Source organism: Silurus aristotelis (genome assembly GCF_946808225.1).
Source record: "Silurus aristotelis genome assembly, chromosome: 18".
Taxonomy (NCBI): Eukaryota; Metazoa; Chordata; class Actinopteri; order Siluriformes; family Siluridae; genus Silurus; species Silurus aristotelis.
Genome location: NC_139591.1, coordinates 10,707,695 through 10,731,492, shown reverse-complemented (window position 1 = coordinate 10,731,492; position 23,798 = coordinate 10,707,695). Strand labels below are relative to the sequence as shown.

General features: G+C 38.9%; 1 long non-coding RNA gene across 1 annotated transcript in view; it reads left to right on the top strand.

Annotated features, from left to right (window-relative positions):
• Positions 1-23,798, top strand: part of LOC310741419 — a 355,923-nt gene that overhangs the window by 24,434 nt on the left and 307,691 nt on the right. The gene's annotated exons all lie outside the window — the stretch shown is intronic.

The window sequence follows — 23,798 nt, the reverse complement described above, 5'->3', positions numbered from 1 at the left end:
ATACTTTCTTTGATCGCGAGGCACACTTTCAAATTCAGGTCCTGTCAACAACACATCTTCACCACGATTATTCCTCCACTTAGGAGGATTAGTACTACCAACATTCCATCTTCCACATTGACAAGGAAGAACAACCACTTTCCCTAACTTAGCTCTGATAACAACCTTCGGAGGAGAGGGTGTTGTAGCGATCTGCTGAGGAACTATAGCCACATGGGCTCTAGTTCTCGTATCGTTTTGGTCTAACCCTTTTCCGAGCCGATCTCGGACTCCTTCTGTCAACTGTCTCTCTTGAATCTCCAGCAGTTGAGTTACAGTCCTTCTTATCCTGTGACGCATTTCTCTTCACCGCCACTGGCTCTGCTGATTCGGGAACCTGCTGGAAATCAATGTCCCCAAATGTTCTTTCCTGTCCGTTAACTGTACTGTCATTTCTGGCATCATCAAAAGCGTACACAGCATCATCAACATTGCCCATATCACGGACAACCTCCCCTTCTGGGACTTGACTCTGGTTATTGTCATGCATCTCTTCTCCTGCTGCATGCTCACCCATACCTTCTTCCAATTCTCTTGAACCTTTAACATCTTGACTCTGGGAACACGTTATCTCCTCTTTTGGTGCTTTAACACAATGTGATAAATGATACCACGTTGGAGACCCTTTGACCTGGACCGCTGTTCCAGTACTGCGGACCACTTCAAATGGTCCTTCCCGACGTTCGTTATACCACTTTCTTCTAAACACTTTCACAAACACCTTGTCTCCGGGTTGCACTGTGGTGCTCTTTTGCTCATCAAGTTTCTGCTGCGCCTCGTCTTTCCTCTGCCTGTCAAAAACATATGTGGATATCTTTTTATGTAAGCTGACCATATATGTTACATAAGTTCGCATTTCGTCTTTCAAAAGTGCTAGACTAGGACCTTTCCCACTGGTACGCAAACAAGGAGTCGGCATCCGTCTTCCCGTTAGCAACTCATGAGGTGTCATATGCAAATCATGCAGCTCACTTGATCGACACGCCATCAGTGCCAACGGAAGCGCTGCTACCCAGTTTAAACCCGTATGCTGACAGATCTTAACAATGCGATTCTTTAAAACACCATTCATTCTTTCACACATTCCTTGACTTTGTGGGTGGTACACTGCTCCAAGACGCTGTTTAATTCCCAACTTTTGTAAGATTAATTTGACTGTTTTATCCACAAATTCTTTACTATTATCTGAGGATATTTGATCCGGAAGTCCCCACCTACTTATAACCTCTCTACACAAAAACTTGGCAACAGACTGAGCATCTTTTTGCTTAGTTGGACAGGCCTCAGGCCAACGAGAAAACCTATCCACGACGACCAACATATACCTTTTCCCTTCAACTGGTCTTATCATATCAACAAAATCCACAGCTAATTCGCGCATAGGACCCCTCGGAGTGGGAATGTGCCCAGGAGGAACTGGCACACACCTTCGAACGTTATTTTTCAAACAGATAACGCACCTACCTATGACATAATCGATCTGTTCAAGTAAACAGGGTGCCCAAAAACCATATTCCTTCATGATTTTCCTTCTAACTTCCCCCCTTGCCACATGAGCTAACCCATGTGCTTCCTGAATCATCAGACCCAACAAATCTGGAGGGGCTATTATCAGTCCCTCATGATTTCTCCAGAGACCAGCAGAATCCTGAGTAGCACCTCGATCTAGCCACAACTGTTTATCCACGGCGGGAGCAGCTTCCTGCATTAAAATCACATCTCTAATGGTAATTTTATCTTCCAAATCCACTCCATGAGTAATCAGAAACACTTTACCCAATTTGTCCGCTCCTGTGACAGCCTTAGCAGCTTTATCAGCCGCCTTATTCCCTTTAGTGACCCTTGACATATCCATCCTATGTGCTGCACACTTAGCTATTGCTATTTCTTTAGGTCTCATCATAGCATGTAACAGCTTCATTATTTGAGCATGATGTTGTATTGGAGAACCATCTGTCTTCTTAAACCCTCGGTTCTTCCACACAGCTCCAAACAAGTGGCACACATTATGCGCATACGCAGAATCGGTATATATTGTCACTCGCTTGCCTTCGGCTAGCAGACATGCTTCAGTCAGCCCCACAAGTTCAGCAAGCTGAGCAGATGCAGGCTGTGGTATAACTTCAGCCTTTTCTACTACAAATCCTGCTCCTTGTGCTCTTACCACTGCGTAGCCAGCACTCAATTTATCTCCCACCCGATAGCAGGACCCATCAGTCCAGTACTCCAAATCTGACTCACGCAGCGGGAGGGCTTGCAGATCTGATCTAAGCCTTGAATATTTTTCTGCTTCTTGTACACAGTCATGGGGTTCGCCATCTTCTAGAGTTGGTAAAGTTTCAGCTGGGTTCACTGTAGCACATCTCACTAGAGTAACATCTTCCTGCTCTAGGAGTCTATAGTAATCTCTGAGTCTAGGCATAGTTAATGTGTATTTACCATAATTCAAGAGATTTCTAAGGCTATAATGGGTTAGAATTGTTACTGGGTAACCCATAGTGACAGATGAAGCTTTATCGCACATCAAATAAACCCCTACCATTGTACGATAACACCATGGTAGCCCTAGCTCTACTTCTGAATATGCGGTGGAATAATAAGAAATGGGTTGGGGGCTTGTCCCAATACCTGTTGGCTGACAAAGAACTGCACATGCATATTTACCTCCGGTTGAAGTAGATACATACAACAAAAAATTATTTGTGTAGTCAGGAAGTGCTAACGCTGGAGCCATCTGCAGTCTCTGTTTAATCGTTTCAAATGACAAAAGGCCATCCTGCGTCCAGGTAAGATTACAATGAAGCTGAGCATTGCCAGTGTCTTTAATCATAGCTCTCAAAGGCCCTGTTAAACTAGCATAATCCTCCACCCATGCTGAGGAATAACCAGCAATACCAAGAAATGTCATCAACTCTCTGACAGTCCTAGGCTTTGAGGCCTTACGGATGGCTTCCACCTGGTTGCCGGAGATGCTTCTGTGTCCCTGCATTATTGTCTGACCCAAATAAACTACCTTCTCTTGACAATACTGTAGCTTTTTTTAGAGGCCTTATGTCCCTTCTCAGCCAGTATCTGTAGCAATTTAATTGAGTCCTTGTGACACGTTTCCTTATCTGGTGAACAAATAATAATATCATCCACGTATTGAACAACAGTACTTTTCAATACCTGATCTATCCCTGCCAAGTCATCCTTCAATAAAACTTTCTTTTCGGCTTCTCCCGTTAGGGGTCGCCACAGCGGATCCTCCGCACGTTTGATTTGGCACATGTTTTACGCTGGATGCCCTTCCTAACGCAACCCTCCCCAATTTATCCGGGCTTGGGACCGGCACTAAGAGTGGCTGGGGATGGTTCCCTGACCGGGAATCGAACCCGGGTCGCAGCGGTGGGAGCGCTGCATCTTAACCACTAGACCACCAATACTTTGTTGAAAATATGAGGACTATGCTTAAACCCTTGTGGCAATCTTCTGTATTCATAACTCTGTCCATTGTACGTAAACCCAAACAATCCCTGACTTTCAGCACTGAGTGGGACACTGAAAAATGCACCACACAAATCTAAAACTGTAAAATGTGTTGCATCAGGCGGAATTTGAGCTAATAAAGTATGTGGATCCGGTACGTCTGCCGGAAAATCCGCTGCTATGTCATTTACTGCTCTTAAATCATGTACCAAACGATAAGAATTATCAGGTTTCCGCAAAGGTAGCAACGGTGTATTACTCTGTGGATTTTGAGTTATTTTCAAAACATCAGCTTTTAAAAGTCCCTCAATTTGTGATCCAATCCCTCTTATTGCCTCTTCTTTCAGTGGATATTGATTTCTCCAGGGGGGTTTAACTCCTGGTCTAAGTTCCACTTTCACTGGTTGTGCTGACTTCACAAGTCCTATATCCGTGCTATGTTGAGACCACAGACTTTCTGGGACTTGCTTCAACATCTCCTCTCTCATGGGGTCTGAGTCTATTTTGACATTACAAATTGACTCATGTGTCAGCCGCACAGTTTGTGGCTGTCCCAAACCTTGAGCAGAGATCATGATCTTAATAAATCGTTGATCTTCACTCTTCCATATAGTTAAATTCTCTGTTAACGGCACAAAAACGGCTTTCCCTGCTTCTGCCATCATCTCTCCTACATGCTTCTGATCATACTCCTCAGCTACCAACAAAGTCACATGTGGAACACTGTTCTTAATATCAAATTCCTTTTCCAAATAATCATCCATGTGCACCTTCATAGCTGCTCCTTGTGGTCCTAAAATTATACAGCTTGAACTGAGTTGAACTTGGTATGGCTGACTCCTCAACCATTCATCTGGACTTGTTTGAGCAGCATTCTTAAAATACTTAAGCGTGCAATGTAGTGGATACTCGGGAATTTGCACATTGGGCATATTTGCCATAATACATTTTTCCCACAACTTAGCAGGCTCCAAAAATTCAGCACTAAGACTTCCAACACAGAATACAGAGGAAGCTTCAGTTTCCTTAGTCATCAACAATTCGCAAGCAGTGTCATTTGGCACTTCCACCCGACAGCCGTCAGGTGTGCATTTTATAGTACAATTCAATCTACACAAAGCATCTCTTCCCAAAAGTGCAATAGGTGTATGTTCTGACACTAATATAGGTATTGTAGTTTTCAGATTTTTATAGCAGAGCTCGATTGGTTCCGTGAGAGGAATCAGTTGTTTTATTCCCTCAAACCCGATTGTCCGAATCAATTGACCAGACATGGGGAGATGTGTAGCATCTTCAGGCCGAATACAGGTGAAAGCAGCTCCGCTATCTGCCATTACTTCTAATGGTTTATTGTTTACTTTCACCACTATTGTTGGATCTATCTCCGGCCCTGATACTACCAGCTGACATCCCCCGCTCGGATCTTCTGGGCACCCCTAAAAACCTGGTTCTGGGCCCCTAAACGGGTTCACCAGTCGTCCAGATGGCCTAAACTGGCCCCTGAAATTTCCTCTGGAATTTTCTCCTTGTCTATTGCACTCACGGGCGAAATGACCAATCTGTCCACAATTGTAACATGCTTCTTGTGACTGTTGGAAGTTTGAATTAAATCTTCCTCCTCTACCTCTCCCAAAAGTTCCACGACCTCGACCTCTCCAGGAGCCTGCACAATCACAGCCTGCTTTTTCTCTTTCTTTTTACTATCCACCAGCTGTATCTGATTAAGCTTCCTAAGGGTCTCTAGATCCTGCTGTTTCTGATCAAATTCTTTTTTACGATATAATTCCACCTGATGAGCTATGTTATCTATATATGTCCCCTTTACAGCATTCCTAAGACCGCTTCTCTATTTTAGCTCTTAAAATAGACTGCTCCATCTGGTTTAAATCTGGATCATTTCCTGTGATGCTTCTCCACACCTGATGAGCTCTTGACACATAGGCCCTCGGATTCTCTTCCTGACCTAGCGGCTCAATAAAAATGTTATCGGGATGTACATTCGTTGGAAATATATCTTTCAAAGCTCTCCACACACGACCTCTATTTGCAGAAAACAATTCTGAATCATTAACAGCGGTTCCCACATAACGATTAAGTCCTGCCCTCTGTAGGACTTCCTCCATGCCTTGAACCCCAAGAAGACTGGCTAATAATCTCTTAATGTCTCCTATAGCCATTTGTGTTCCCACCATAATCTCTTCCAGCTTTGAAATCCAAGGGTATGCTCCACTCTGTAGAGTAGGCAACTTTTCAAGTATGTCAGACATATCTGTATTCTGCCAAGGCTTATACTCTAGATTTTGTCCTCTTATTAATACTGGACACATTTTATCACAATCCTTCCCTTTAGAGCGTAAAGAATAATGCTTCTCTGTTTTCCGAGACTCTCTCTCCTGTGACCCTTTCTGCTTTGAATATGACCTCTCCAACTCCCTAGGGGTAAACAGATGCGAAAGCCGTCGACTCATGCTTCCTTCAATCTCTGTTGAGGCGCTATCTCGGCGCTCCTCTATTCCCGGGCTAAATTTCTTCGAATAAAATTCTCTTAAACCACTCTTATTCTCCAGATCCTCATTACTATCTCCTTCCTCACTGTCTGTAGAGCCATCGTTCCTTACCAACTCCCTATCCCTTATTCTATCTCCTTGTTTTTCTGCCTTGGATAATATACGCCTGACAGCAGGATGATATCCACCTAATGCTCCGCCTTCACTCTGATCATCATCATCCATAACCTTTGTCCTTCTAACCCTCAGATTCCCTTTGTTTCCCAAACGTGTTGCTTTTCCCTTACTTTTGGTACTTGGATACATTTCTATAGTCATATCTGCCTGCCCTGTTTCTATTATCCGATCATTATCGTCTCTGATACTGTAACCACCTTCCTGGTTAATTACTGGGAGCTGAGGATAAATGTCCTCAAACTTTATCTGTTTCTCATATGGTGGGGGATCCTTTACTAAATCCACATGAGAGAAAGGTGCATTAATCTCTGCCATCAACTTTTCTGTCTCTTTCACACTTTTTGCTATGGTCTCCACACACTTATTTTTCTCATCATTAACAGCCTTTGACCGCCTCTGTCCCTCATTTTCAAATAACTTGAGAATACCCAGCTCTATCTGTCTTTTATCATTACGCTTTTTCCCTCTCTTACCGGTTTTCTGCTCCGCTTTATACGTTGATATAAGCACATGCATTGTCTGGATTACCACGGGGTTAAAGGTCCCTTCTTGGGGCCATGGTCGTTCTATATCAGGCCATCGCTTATGCCATTTCTCCATCATCTTTACGATGCCCTTAATTAAAGGATTATACTTATGTACCACATCTACAGGAGTAATTATTTTCGACATTATTACAACTTTCTGTATTTTTGTACGGATGAATTGATACCAACTACCAAATTAAAGATTACTTAAATTTAACTTCAACAAAAAAACCACAGATAAATTGTAAAACTTACGACAACAACCCTTAACAGAGTACAAATCAAATAATTAACTAGTTAAATACCACGACTGGTCAGTCTGTTGCCAAGTCTCCTTTAAACTGCTTAGCACAAAGATCACACACAAATTGTAATTTACTGCGATACTTCTCAAGCGGAGAGATCAAACGGCACAGTAAAAATTTATATTTTTGAATACGCACACATATGTTCACATACACATCCAAATACTTACAATTTTGTGGATAAAACAGCACTAGCCTCAATCAAACAGGAGCCATGCGTTGATCATGTTGCTCCGGTCTTGGGCCTCTATTCATGTGTCGTTCTGGACAGCAGTTCCACGTACCACAAATCACACAGAGAAAACAGACAGGGCCTTAGTACCACATGCTCCACACACACACACACACACACACACACACACACACACACACACACACACACACACACACACACACACACACACACACACACACACACACACACATCCATAAACAGCCAGGATTTGATACTCTACAGATTGCTTATCTCCTTCTAACCTCTAAACATCATTATTGCTTAAACTTTAATTTATTTTACTTTAATAATCACCCCAACTTTTCATCAATCAGTATTACTCACAAACAATACATATACATATACAATAATCACTTTATTATAATAGTTGCTCATACACACACACACCCTCATTAATTTCTCTACTTGAAAATATCCTTTTTGGGAATTATATTATTCATTCAGGGCAGGGGAGTGTTTGTCTCACTGTAGGGATATCTTTATTCATTCAGTATTAAGGGGCTTTGACTTCGTATTTAGGTCCTCTTTAGAGGCTCATAAAGTTATTTGGCCATAAAATATTTTCCCAAAAAGGCTCATTGTTTTTATCTTTTCTTTTGTTATTTAACAGAAAAAGGTCTTCCGAAGGAAGCTCATAAGTTTTAACAGATTCAGTCCTCTCATGTAATGAGGCTCATTGTTTTATTCTTAATAGAAGACAAATATTATCCTTATGGTTACTAAAACGTATCTCACACACACACACACACACACACACACACGGCTGCAGCCTTACACACAAAAATTTAGACACAGAGCGGGAGGGGAGGGGGTCGCTTTTAGCTAAACGCACATACACACACTCAGAGAGAGAGAGAGAGAGAGAGAGGAGGGGGTCCCGTCCACAGCGGAGAAAGAGGGACTTCACTCTCAGCTGAGCGCACATGCGCAAACACAAACACACATTTAGTTCCCCTTTATTTATTTTCCTCAAAGCGCACACACGTTTTCCTCAACACACACACACACACAAATCCCACATACACTATAGTCGACTCAGTCATACAAAACTTATAGCATGCTATTTTGACGCACCTTTATTCTATTTTCTCTTTATTTTCCTTCCTTTATTAAATTTTTGCTACCTTATTGATATGCAGAAATTCAAATGACAGTTGCATCATCACCTAGCTCGTCAGCTAATTAGTCAGAGTGGGAACTTCAATTGAATTTTAATTCTGCATCATCCAGTTCCCAGAACTGACCTGAAATCCACCTAGTGAATGTCCAGGTTTTGTGGCCTGACTTAAATGTCACCTCCCTGAGGGTTTTTGTCCAAATCTTGCGGCTTACTCTTTAAACCTTATTCTTACTTTTCCCTTTTTATTTCAACCTTTATATTCCTGTTTTCCTTTATTTCCTTAACTTTTTTACCATATTCAACTGTTTCTCAAAAGCAATCACCTTTATGCTTTTTACTTCAGCTTCAACTCTTATTTTCTTCACTTCTCCCTTTATTCCTGTTCCTTTTATCTCTTAAACTTTTTACTTCACTTCTTTTCTATTGTAATTCAACGTTTAATTTTTCTTAAAACATTATTACAGTCAAATCCCCCCTTTTGCGCTGCCCAGCAGTGCAAAAAAATTTAGAACGGAGAGCCACCCAAACCGACAATCACAACACAACACAAAACCCAATAACCCACACACACAGGCCTTTAACGGTGCGACCCAACAGCAGATAAACGGAACCCCAAACGCTCACCGTTTCAGCCGGCCGGACAGATCAGGGAGCAGTCGTCGGAAGCAGACCCGCGAAGCTGAGAAGGCCGCAAACCGTCCAGGATTCGTGACGCCAGGAAATGTTGTGTATTTCGTCGTCTTGATGAGGTGTAGTTGTCAGCTGGAAGGACTCTCGTTAGACGCCGTATTTCGTGTAAATAATGATTTTTATTCAGCACAGAAATATAGCAATGTCACCATGTAGGATAATATGAGTTTAGGCCTTTTGATATTACACATTTAAGATACTATACATTTAAGACACTACAGCTATTTACAATTAAACATAGCAATGAGTTCTCTGTTATTTTTGTACAATCTGATTTTACCAAACATACCAGTATCTTAGTATCTTAGTATCTCAGTATTTAGAGTAATTCTTCCTCAAAGATGATAGTTTACCACTATCCTTCCAGGTTTTATTAATGCGTTGCCAAATTTTTTGACTTAGTTTATTAATGCAGGCCAATAATTTAAACCATCTATTGCACAGGCATCTGTGCATTTATTCAGTGCATTATAGTTTTCCTCGGGATTTTAAATTCAGGCAAATTCTGTGGTGTTGTGCTACAGAAAAAAAACACAGAAGTATAAATGGTTTATGAAAAAGCTTAACAACTGTTTTTGGCTAACCTTTCCTCATGATGTCCAGCTTTTCTTGAAAAGTCCATCTTGTAAATGTCCTTGTTAGTATATCTATGATCCAAATACATTTTTATTTCTCTATCAGCTATTGTGTATGAAAATACAACTTTTAAATTTCACAAATATGTTTGAGCTTGTCCAATTTTTATGTATGCAGTTTGCGATCTCTGAGTAGTGCACTCTCTGACCATCCAGTCAAAGCATGTGACAATGATGACATAATACTAGTCTTCTCTGCTAGCCTAAACTCTATCAGAATCACTGACTTGCATTTTAACGACCTGCAACTGTTTGAATTTTCAAGTGTTGTTGGAAAGGGTCTGAATACTTATGTAGATGTAAGATCATATAGATCATACACTGCACACTGCCAAAGGTCGGTTTGCATGCCTGTCATTACAGAAGGAAGCCTCTTCTGAAGCTGGCTCACAAGAAAGCTCACAAACATTTTGCTGAAGACAACCTGTCCAAGAGCATAAATTACTGGAACCATGTCCTGTGGTCTGATGAGAATAAACTTGTTTGGCTCAGATGGTGTCCAGCATGTGTGGCGACACCCTGCTGAGGAGTACCAAGAAAATTGTGTCTTGCCTGCTGGTACTGAAGATCTGCGGTTCATTGAGGGAAACATGGATTCCAACATTTACTGGGACATTCTAATGCAGAACATGATGCCCTCCGTTCAGACACTGGGCCGAATGGCAGTTTTCCAAAATGAAAATGACCCCAAACACATTGCCAAGATGACAACTGCCTTGCTGTAGGTGAACACTGTAAGAAAAGATACACCATATCTACTCAATAAAAATGAGGCAACAGATTACAAGCAATATTATTAATTAAATTTCACAAGGTTTGGTATTGATTAAATATTAATAAAATGAGACCCTTAATAGTTATCCATTTAATATGAGTAGATTTGAATAGAAAACAGTACAGAATTAATTATAAGCTAAACAAAAATATTGAGTAGATTTAAAAAAGATAAACTTCCTAATGTGTAAATAGTACTAATAAAAATTTATTTAATTCTACATATCATAATTGAGTAATCATCATCTACATTAATCTGCACATTGATTTGAATTTAATCAATGCAATTAATTAAATCTAAATATTCCTTTCTAATGAATAATATAGCCCAGAAAGTACAGAAATTAAATACTCAAATAAGAATTTTATTAACAATTTTATTCACTTTTGTGCTTTAGACACATTGTAGCACATCATTGTACATTGCAACCACAGTCTCATTTCAAGCCAGAAGTTGGATCTTGCAATTCAAACCAGACATTTAAAAAGGACAGAATGCTGACTTTAAACAATTTTGTAAAAACATAAATAAATGACATACAGAATGGTGATGTGTCCATAAACCTGATTCCATGCTTTTTCACCTCACTTAGCCACTAAATTGGATCAATAATGATATTAAAGAAAAATCCTCCAGAGGTGCATGTACCAAAACAAAAGCAGAAAAGTGTAATTTGTACGGAGTAAAAAACATTTCGTACTTTGAACTAGAAATCTCACTGACATTCGTGGGATAAGAGTCCAAATCAGTGCTAACTTACAAACATAGCACTTTCAGATGTGCAATTTCCAAGCTCTGTAGAAGCTAAACATTGTGTAGCAAAACATGTACACTGCAACTACAGTCTCATTTTCAAGCCAGATGTTTGCTCACGCATTTCAAGCCAGAACTTTAAAAAGGACAAAATGCTTATACTCCATAATGGCATGTGCCAAAACATAAATAATAAAAGTGCAATTTAACAGAGTAAAATACATTTGTACCTTGAACGTACATCAATTGAAATGTCACGACATTCGTAGGACAAAACAGTGCCAACTTACAAACATAGCACTTTCAAATGTGCAATTCTCAATCTCTGTAGAAGATGAACAAGGTTTGCACTGCAATACAGTCTCATTTCAAGCCTGAAGTTTGCTCTTGAGGGACTGGATTTTGTTTGAAAGCATTGAATCATCCAGCTCCAAGAAAAGTTTTTGGAACACCTCAAAGGTGTACTTCAGCTGTCTGGGATAATTGAGATTCAGCACGTAGGTCAAGCCAAGGAGGACAGAGCAAGCCCTTGCAATATCTCCAAGTCCTGCGATGACTTCCACGCCCTCTATGACGAGCCCAATGTTCTTTGGGCTGTTGCTTGTAGAAGCTCCAGGCTTTGGGGTCAAGTTCCTCCAAGTTCCCAGTGTCCTGCAACATGAAATTGTTATTGTCTTAGTATAAAACTGTCAGAAATATATTGCAAGCATATCGCATTACTAGAAAATACATTTATTATTGTTTTCGTAGCTTATAAATATATTTTATTTTCTCGCAGACCTTGGTGTCAAATTGATCTTTGTTTTGTTTTCTTCTCTATTTTGTTGTTTTTGTACAGGGTTCATGCAGGTTACAATAAGTCAAATTTAAGACCTTTTTAAGACATTTTAAGACCATAAAGATGTAAATTTAAGACCTACACGATGCATTACCAAAAAATATTTATTCATCATTCAATCATATTCATTATCATTAATTTAATTTACAGATAAAGGTCACTTATCTAGATCAAGCACCTACTTGAGGAATTAAGGAAATATGGTCCTTGAATTAAGTTAATGTAAATTAAGTTCACCTATGTTGAATTCTTTGATAAGATGTCCCCCTTGTTCTCCAAGGTATTCTATAAGACACCGAATAACAACCTCTCTGGTCCTCTCAATCGAAGAGTGCACTGAGTCCTGGGGAGGAATGCAACAACTGTTCTATAGTACAAAGTCTGTGTCATTTCTGAATTACCCCATGTGTGAAAACAACAGTGAATTATCCGGAGGATTACAGTGAGCGATTGGAGGTAATAAAAAGGGTTAACCCTGTTAAAAAGGGTTTTCTTGGGAGTTTTTCCTCAGTCAATGTGAGGGTCTAAGTGCAGAGGCTGTTGTCATGATGCTAAGTAAAGCCCTTTGAGACAAAATGTTTGTAAAATGGGCTATACAAATATAATTGCCTTGCCTCTGATTAATTTGTAAAACAAAAAACAGCATCTTAAAGGCATGAGCTGTTATTAGTTTTTTCCTTTTCTAAAATAGGGCAGTTCTGGAGGACAATTGTCTATCATTCAGTTTGATGTCCTTATTCATATAATTTGGAAATCTTATGGAACAAAGCTACTTCTAATTTTGAAAATTACTGTACCTGCAGCAGTTCCATTATGATCTCCAGTCTTCTTCCAAGTACTCCACCTTTGTCACGAAATAGCGTCAGTCGCTTGGGAGTGTGACGGTCTAACGCAGACATAAATTTTGGTTCCAGAAGTACAGTAGTTGTTCTTTAAAATTCTGCATTGATTTGAAACACAAAGGCAACAAAAGAGACAAAGGTATCACATCAGTTCTCAGCCTCTTTAACCTTTTTCATATAAATTGTCTAACATTCAATATTTTTTGCCAATATCAGAGTACTGAAGTCCCCCTCCACCCACAATATTTGCATATTTAAACATTCTGGAATTGTAAATGAGGGATAGTTAGATGTAATTTTAAGGATTTTAATGACATTATTGAAACTTTGTGGAAATAAACATGTTAGACAAATTATTAATCAAAGTAAGAGTATTTTTTTTACATCTTGAAGTCAATTTGACAAAATTATTTGGAAGCAATTTCTTACAGGGTCGTCGGTTTCACATTTACATTGTTTCTTAACAGGAATTACACAATCCAACTTACTTGAAAAGGGTCAAACAGGGCAGGCCAGCAGTCCTTCATGGCTCGAACAGTTGGACACAGATTGATGATTTAATGTCGTCTGAGGGCAAACGTTTTGCTCATTTGGTCTTTGACTACATTTTTGTTGTTCTTCTTCATTGACTCTGTGACCAGCTGTTCCCTTACTTTCTCCAAGCTTTTTGTTTATTTTCACGAGCTGGGTAGGGTGGCAGATAATTGACCTCTGCCATTTTTGCCTTTTTCACATTTTTTGCAGACTTGCTCTCAGCAGGGCATTTATGTTTTAGAGGAGGGGTTTTCAACCGGTGGTCCGCGGCGGCATTGCATGTGGTCCGTGACAGCCTACATAATTTCACTATTAAAATCACTTTTTTTCCATAATTTATTTTTCCAAACATTTCCAGAATATTTGCACATTAGTAGGAAAACTGAATTTAATGAAAATATCTAAAATATTCAAACTGACACAGGATAGGCTAGCTTTGCATCTATCAGGCCTATGCTTTGCTAACGTTTTGTTTTGCGTCATATACGTACACATTAATCTTGCGCGCGAAATAGACCAGCATCAGGGCAAGGCTAGAACCAGAGAATGATATGAGGCTGTCACTATGTACCACTATATCACCACGAATAGACAGACTGTGTGGAAGTCACCACGCCCAGAAATCCCACTAACAGGTAAGGAGTACCCCCCCCCCCCAACACACACACACACACACACACACACACACACACACACACACACACACACACACACACACACACACACACAATAGTGGGCCGCGGATTACTTGTTAGTCAGAATGGTGGTCCCTGGCACAGAACCAGTTGAAAACCCCTGTTTTAGAGCATTGCATGTAACATCTGGAATACCAAAGCCAAAGTATATGTTCTTTAGCGATTCATACTGTAAAAATAATTGTTTTACCGATAAAGAACAATAAATATACATTACATACATGCACACATCTCAGAAGCCTTAAGCCTTTTAAACTTTTAATCTATCTAAAAAAAATAAATGAAACGTGATGAAAACGCTATAAGAAACATTACACTAAAGTGAAACATAGGGGAACAGACTTCGACACAACACCGGCTCACGAAACTCCAAATATCAAACTAAACACCACTAATCAGATATGAAACAGTATTCTGTTACTAAAATGTTTTCAGATACTTTTAGTGTACGGTTTAGCTGTAAAATGAGAGTGTTTGTGTCATTTGAATTTGAATTCCTTCCCTCCTGCTAAAGTTACGTTAGCTAACTAACTTAAGTGCTAGCTGCTAATAGACTGACTTCACGTGGTTTTAGCTAAGTTAACTTCACATTTGCAAGTTGCAATAAAACAGTGAAACAACATAGAGAAGTTACGTTACCTGTCTCGGGAAGACGATCTCCACACACGAGAAGTAAAGCCAACGGAAGTGCGTCAAGTGCCGTCTGAAATATAAGATGCTTTTCCAGCCATAACCCCAAATACTGCTCTTTATGGAACCTTAAAATAACACCCAATGTACTCATTTAGGCAATTTCATAAAAACATACTGAGGATATATTAACACGCAAAAGACCTAGGAACCATGATAGTGAAAATGCTAACCCACATCCTTTAAAATAAAAGTTTGATGTACAAAATGTATGATGCTGTGTTCATATTATAGCGCAACAACATCACACTATAGCCTTCCAACACAAGCTAACTTTGTGTTGCTGCTGAGCCTCTTTTTCTGTGATAACTCATTTTATATTGTAATATACCACTACATACATTCTTCTTACTAGCCCAGTGATAACAAAAGAAGTTTTCTTACCTAAGTCAACCAGTTAAATTTTGCAAGATGAGCAATGTGGAAGAAAATTAATATTCACTGTCTGGAGCCTACTCTCTTCAAATGTCTTGTAGGCCTGCTGCATTTTTTTTTTTTTTAAAGGCGCATTTTGACAAGAAGTGCTTTTCAATTAAAATTTGCCTATTTACATTAATTTGAATTAACTCAATATTCTCTCCATTTGGGATTAGATAAATATAATGCTTAAGTTTTATTTAACTGCAATGGGTAGATTTTATTCCAAACATTTTTATTTGAAATGTAAATAAATATTTGGCTTAAAATCAAAAACACAATTATATTGAATACATATTAACCAAAAACATTAATTCAAATCTACATGACCACAGAATCATTTCTTACAGTGAAAATGATGGAGTGGACAAGTATGTTTCCAGACCTGAAACCTGTTGGGCACCTGTGGGGCATCCAATTGGAAGGTGGAGAAGCACCATGTGTCTAACACCCAGCAACTTCGTAATGTCATTATGGAGGTGTGGACAAGGATACCAGTAACAACCTGTGCAGCTCTGGTGAATTTCATGCCCAGAAGGATTAAGGCAGTCCTTGATAGCAATGGTGCTCACACAAAATATTGACACTTTGGACACAGTTTTGATAGGTTCACTTAGGGTCTACTCACTTTTGTTGCCAGCTATTTTGGCAGTAATGCTGTATGTTGGGTTATTTTCAGAGGACAGAGGCTGAAATGTGAGGGGTGAACTCACTATTGTGATAGATAAATAGACAGACAGACAGACAGACAGACAGACAGACAGACAGACAGACAGACAGACAGACAGACAGATAGATAGATAGATAGATAGATAGATAGATAGATAGATAGATAGATAGATAGATAGATAGATTGATAGATTGATTATGAATTAAAACCTGTCTGTAGTTTTCAGAATCCATGATCCCATTAATTCAGACAATATCGCTAATTTCCAAAGTATTCTACTAAACAGGTGAAATAATTATGTAATCTAATCTATCTAATAATGGCCTAAATCATTTGCACAGTACTGTATACGTATATACCCACATGTATAAATAATCAACTTCAATGGTAAAATTTTGAACTGAGACCCTGTGAAATGCAACCTGTAATCTGCTTCTTTAAATGTAAAAGGTTTCAAAGGAGAATAGACCGCCCCTTTGCCCTCACAGTAATATTACGTTTTCTGGATTCCCCTCAGCCATCAGACAGAAATGGGCATTGCGATGCACACTATCGGTTTACTTATTTTAAAACACAAATGGCGCGTACTCTCTCAGCCATGCCCCTTTCTAGAAGCCTGCCGCTAAATAACTAAAGGAGAATACGTGTCAGCTGTGACAATGAACACAAAATATTTATCATAATCACAATTTTATTGGGTGATTTCCTACGGGAACAATTATTAAGTGCCTACTAAATCAGAGTAGTTCGGATAAAAAATTGACTATCATAGATCATTCTATCTACAGTTAAAGAATATCTGTAATGATTGTGATCATTTAATTTAATTTGTGCTGCAGTCAAATGAAAGTCGTTTGCTTTTGTCTGGGAAGCAAACTACACAATATCGAAAAGCGTTTTTAGTGTCTGTCCACATTTTACTACCATTATAAAAGCGCAAAAAGCCCGTATTTTGCCACAAAGCCAAAAACTGTATTCGCTTCCCTGTCTGAGTTCGACACGTTTTATAGACAGTAGCGCCGTCAATGACGTGGCGCGAACACGCACTTGTGTGGGTGCTGCTTTTTAGTGAATGAGTCCTCCTCCCCTCTCTGGTTACTAGTACTATGAGGTCTCTATAAAAAGCGCAAAGGAGATGGCAAGATTGGACAAGAGCCGCTAGTTTCCAAGAGGAAGAGAAGACGAGGGTGGACAATGGCCCATATGGATACATTTAGGTAAGATTCGTCTGTCGTGCTTCACTTTATCATGCACAGTTTGCTGATCGCGCGTTTTAACGATATTTAGTATTCGTGGTAGGATTAATTTGACCGTTTTTGTCTAAAGAGCTGATATAGAGTAGATGCTTTAGATATGAAAGTATAAAAATAAACCAACAGTATTTCAACATTTATTTTAAGTATGCCTACTGTACTTTTTTCCTATGAAAAATAAACTGAATTTGAACTTAAAGTACGCCGTAATTTAATATATCTCATTTTGATGAACATAAATGCTAAGCAATTAAGTTATACTGAGCCTACTAAGAATGACTTGAAAGATACTGCAGTGTGAGTCACTTTTTTTTTCGCACGTGGGTTGCATGTCGTCTGTAAAGAGCACAATAAATTGGCAAAATAAGTCCAGTGTACTTCACATCAGCTAACTTACCCATGTTTAACAATACATGTCCAAATGTTTAACAACAAAACGACTTAACAGATGAAGAAAGCTAGTTAAATTACCATGATTCTGTTTAGTAAATAGATTTTAAGTCTAGCAAATTATATTATTTTTTTCTGCGTTCCAAATATCTTTTAGATGGGTCATTTGTGCACAGAGGTGTTAATAGGGTTTATATGATTAGCCACTTAGTGTGCGTCATTTGAGGTTTTAATGTTCTACATCTGTCATCTGTGACACAGATTACTGGTGATTTCGCGTTTCTTGGTTGTTCACAGATTGTTCTTTGATTACTGCAGATACAAGCAAGTGATCCTGAAAACCTTCTAACAATTCATTCTCTAACTCTAAGAGTTTCTTGCCTTTCACTTCCGTTTACCCTTTTCTTATGAAAACGCGGTGACGTCTGCTTCGCTTTGAAGTCAATTCTGCGTCACTCTTGCGCACTTTGAAGATGATTCGCAGTTACCTACTGTAAGCTTTTAAAGAGACCGAGCGGGCTACACACACATACACACACAGTGAGAGACTGACTGCGATATCGCCGTTTTTCTTTACCCATATCTATTGTCTTCTAGGTATCATTATTAGGCTAATGTTCGAATATGTTAACAGTTTAAAATAGCAGACAATATCAGATAATAGGAAAAATATATAACAAACGGACGTGGTAAATCTAGCAACTGTTAAATGCCTAAAAAGTCTTATTTTTACACTACCATAGTTTAAACTGCTATGGTGTGTTTGCAATTATTTGTAAAATAGCAATAAAAAAGGAACAAAATTGTGTTTCAGGACCATGGACAGAGACTGCACACTACCATATTCTCTGCAATTGCAGCACGGTAAACAGTTAAAATTATACTAACTTTAGGATACTTTTAAGAAACAGTTCTCAACACAGTTAAAGGTAGCTCTTGAAAATTGTTTGACTGGTAAGGGTTGGACAAAATTCTGTTGTGAGAAAGATTTTTCAGGTACAGGCAATCCTGCATCAGAGCTAATTATTGGAACCGCAGAGCATGTATAATTGATAAATGAATAAAGTGCTAAAGCAATCATTCTGCTCTAAACCGTTCAAGCACCATGTCATTTAAAAAACAATGAAAGCAGACACTGATGTAATACTATGATAAAAGACATATTAAATACTTTTATACTATAGTGAAGTACACTGTAAAATCTAATAGCTGTCATGACTTGCATAGATAAGTTATCAGTACTAATATGTACTACTTAATAGTTTTTATAAAGCAACCAGATCTGCGCATGTGATGTAGAAGTCATTGGAGTCATGTATGAGTACTACACCACATTTTAAACCAGGAATAGTACACAACATTTAACAACCTGATGAGGTGACCGAAGAAGAGAATGTGTTTCTTCACACGATGACTTTGAGTGTGAGAATGTGGAGTCTATGGGAGACACACAGGATTCGGAAACTCAGCTGGAACATAACCTCGCTGCTCTGTTTTTAAAAATGCATACAGTCCTGCACATATCTGAAATTGCTGCCCAAGAAGTTATACAGCAGATCAACCAGATCCATTTACTTTCAAGGCCACTAATACAAAGTGCAGTTCAGAAGATTATCAGTCAGCGTTGTGGTGATGTGGATGATACCATAGTGAATGATATTGTAAATGTAGTTACACAAAGTAATGGCTTGCTTAAGTTTACCAATACAGGAGGATCCCTGTCAACAGCTAGCAGGAGAACATCTTATTTCTGCAAGAATTTTCAGTTGTTATGCCAGTTGAATTCTGCCTTGACGGAGGTAGTTCATTTGTGTATGTTCTCATACTGAAAATGTTGCAAGCTTTGTTAAACAATCAGGATATTTTGGATAAGGTGCTACACAAAAAGACTCTTTCATCTCTTGAATGTGGAAGAGTTTAGGATTACTCTTGGGCTATATATAGATGATTTTGAAGTGGCAAATCCTGTGGGAACATCCACTAAAAATCACAAGCTATGTGCAGTATATTGCGTGCTTGCTAACCTTGATTCCAAATATCGGTCAGCTCTGCACTCCATTCAACTTGCACTTTTGTGTATGGTTAATACTGCAAAGGAACATGGCTATGCAGAAATCCTCTGTCCACTCATTCAGGATCTTGCAACCCTAGAGGAACATAGTGTTTATGTTGAACAACTAGCAGAAAGTGTTAAAGGCACTGCGTTGTATGTAGCAGCAGACAACTTGGGGGCTCACTCTGTGGCAGGATTCCAGGAGAGTTTTGCAGCCGATCACTTCTGTCGGTTTTGTATGTGTAAACAAGATGAGATACAGGATAAAGAGGTCAGATCAGGTCTACTCTATTAAGGGACAAGAGAGAATCATGACAGACATGACAAGATGTTGTACATGACCCTGCTATGGCCATACATCATGGTGTTAAAAGAGGGTGTCCATTCAGTGAAAATCTGAGACACTTTCATGTGGTCAATGGCTTTCCACCTGACATCCTGCATGACTTTTTGGAGGGTATTGTGCCAGCAGAACTGTCACTGTGTCTTCAGGATTTGTTTACCAAGCAGTATATTTATTTGGACTCTCTAAATAAGGCTAATAAGCAGTTTCCTTACACATTTTCTGATAAAGCTGACCAACCACAGATAATTCCAAAGACTCGGGGGCAATGGCCATGAAAACTGGTCTCTCCTGAGGCTCCTTCCATTGGTAATAGGGCACTATATCCCAGAGGGAGACCAAGCATGGGAGATACTTATGCTTCTAAAAGATATTCTAGAGATAGTGATGTCATCACACTTTACTGATGAGTCAATACACTTCCTGGAATGCAAAATCTCAGAACATTTACTTACTGCAGCAAACATTTCCAACCTACAAACTTCGTCCAAAACATCATTTTATTGAACACTACCCTCAAATGATAACAATCTTCGGCCCACTAGTAGACGTGTGGACAATGCATTTTGAAGAGAAGCACAGTTTTTTAAAAAAGGTTGTGCATGACACTCGCAATTTTAAGAATTTACAACAAACCGTAGCTGTATGACACCAGAAAATTATGGCCTTCCATTTGGATGCATCATCATTCTTTAAGCCTCCTTTGGAAATTGATAAAGTGAGGTCAGTTATAATTACATCTTTTCCTGAAAATTTTCAAAACTCCCTTCATCAGCATAATGCCAGACAAAGTACGGTATTGGTTGCATCATCTGCTTGTGCTGATAGTGTAAATTACAGTGCAGATATGATCATTTCAGTTGGAACTTGTTCAGGTCTACCAGAGTTCCAGCAAATAATACATATTGCTGTTATTAATACAGAAATCCTGTTGGTCTGCAGGATTTTGACTGCCTGCCCTTTTTTCAGAAAGACAAGTAAGAACTGACAAACATAATTTTTTGTTTACACCAATAATAAATTCCAGTCTAGTAACATGCTTTTTGTGTTTTTCTGTGCATTGCAGGTATATGCAGAGATCAACAGGATTGCCACCACAAATCTAGAAAACGATTTTTTTGATGCGATGGACTGCTTCACACCACGCTTTGTCCATATCTTCAAGTCCAAGAAAGGAAGTGTTGGAAAAAAAATTGCTGAAATTGTGCAGCAGGTTGATTCAGGCGTAAGTCTTCTAAAGTGTTCTTAATGTCATTTTTTGTTAAACAAGCATAAATACTGTATTTTAAGAAATGGCAACTTCCAGTAGTGTTAAAACACTAGGTCCTTTGTTCCTGATAAACTATGTACTAGATTTGAAAATGACTTCTCTCCACTGAAAAAAAAACATTTAGATAAAACTCTTTTCATGTACACTTTTGTGTTCATATTGTAATGTCGAATATTGTATTATCCTGAACTTAATTTGTTCTTTCCATTAGAAGCCAGATGTGACAGCACTACATACCCTTGTTCTCAGAGGCCTCCCAATACTTGGTGACAATCCGAGTAACTTCTACAATACTGCCTTCGTAAGTTCTTACACAGTTACAGAAAAATAAGAATATGGAATTTGTCCCTGTGAGTTCAGTACTAGAAGGGAGCACAGTGGTGCATTGGGTAGTTCCGGTCACTCACAGCAAGAATGAACTGGGTTCAATCCAGCTAGCTGACAGGTGTGAAAGATTGGCAGCAGGAACTTTTTGTGTACAGTAAAAATGATCCATGGCCCATGTGTTAAAGCAGGAAAATGCAGGTTTGTGTAAAATGATCCCACTGTTTGTTTTTGTCCTGGCCAGCCCGTTTGATCTGTCCGGTTCAACAGGCAGGCCACACCAGAAAAAAACATGTAATAATCACAGCAGTCAGGTGATGCTTCTGAGGAATGCTGCAGATGACAGCCGAAATGTAATAAGTAACACATTTGTCAAACAAAAAGAAACCGTGAAATTAATGATAAACTAATGAACAAGACTTGAAGGCTGTGTAGGCAGGACAGATAGATAATATATCACTGTTGTAATGGAGTTTTTGTGTCATACAGGATTCAAACGATAATGAGGGCTGGGCACAAGTGACTGTTGGCTTGCTGACTGTTATCAGCGAAGATGCAACTGTGTCTTCAAGTCATCTCCACTTAAACCCACTTTCAACTGCCATCATTCTGGAAGGAGGTATTGTGATGGACAATCTCACAAGCTTACCACAAGCATTTTGCCTTTTGTTTGGCTTGTCTTATGCTCTCCACCTTGAATACCCAAGGCCATGAGAAACACGTTAAACTTTATCCAGAGAGTGATGCTTAGGCTGGGAGAGAACAAACTCCCCCCAAGACTCTCTAAAAAAATCTCCTGTTGAGTAAGTAAAATTATTGAAGAGTTAGTTGAAGAGTAGTAGTAGTAGTGCTGGTTGATATTGTTGCCATTGTTAAGTCATTATTGCACTTCTTTGAAATTATTTTTTGTTTTTGCTATTATTGTGTTGAAAGCAAAAATCACTCGCTGCAGTTACATAGAGGTTTTTAAATGCCTTATGCTCAGACTATTCTGTTTGTATAACTTATATTTAACAATTATTCTTGCAATTGTTCTTGCAATCCTGCTGCACACACAGCACTTCGCAACTGCAGGTGAAAGGTGACAAATGGGTTCAGTTAAAAGCATCACGAAAAGTGCATTTGATTGACTGAGTGATGGTTATGGCTAGTAATGGTTTGGCACTACGTTGCTTATGTGTATGAGAGCAGTGCCAGTTGTTATTGTCTGCTAAGTGATTATGGCACTTCTTTGAAACAAAAGTTTTTATTTTTACTTTTGTTACAGGCCACATTCCTGACTGTTTTAACAGATGCAAATGTTTTAGGGTTGAGAAATAAACCTGTTATAACTGTAATGGGATTGTGTGTTACATGTGTATTTTTACTTTATACCAATACTCCACTGTATAGGTATAAATTATAATGAGTCGGCAGGCATTTTTTTCATGTTTTAGATATAGACATTCCTTACAAAGTAGACCTTCACTACATGTCTAATTATTTTTACCAAATTTTATGTTTTACTGAAAGTTATTATTTGAGGTCCCCTGGTGGTCTAGTGGTTAAGATGCAGCGCTCTCACTGCTGCGACCCGGGTTCGATCCCCGGTCAGGGAACCATCCCCAGCCACTCTCAGTGCCGGTCCCAAGCCCGGATAAATTGGGGAGGGTTGCGTTAGGAAGGGCATCCAGCTTAAAACATGTGCCAAATCAAACGTGCGGAGGATCCGCTGTGGCGACCCCTAACGGGAGAAGCCGAAAGAAAGTTTACTGAATGTTATTATTTAAAGCTAAAACTAGGCCTTTATTTACTGTTGCATTAAAAGGGATATATTAAAGTACAGTTTGCATGCTTTTATGAAGTAAATCTGACGGCTCTTAAAGTAAATAAAACTAGAAAAACTCATATACAGAAAATTTAGCCTAATTTACATAATTGTGTTATTTGAAATACACACAACAGTAAAGTACACATTAAGCAAATTGCCAAGCACTTATAGCTTGGCTATAAGTATATTCTACTTTGTAAGCATTAGTTACTGTGACACTCAATACCCTATTCTACTGTACGGTTTGCATGCTTTTTTCAATTAAGGTTAACTAATCGGATTTTACAGTGTACTCATGATAAGCATCATGTATCTTAAAAATATTTATTTGAGTTATTTGAAATGTCATCTTAATTGATTTGAATGAAATTACTTTTATTTGCTATTTAAACAATGCTAGGAAACATAATTTCATACAAGTTGCCTTCCTCATGTCTA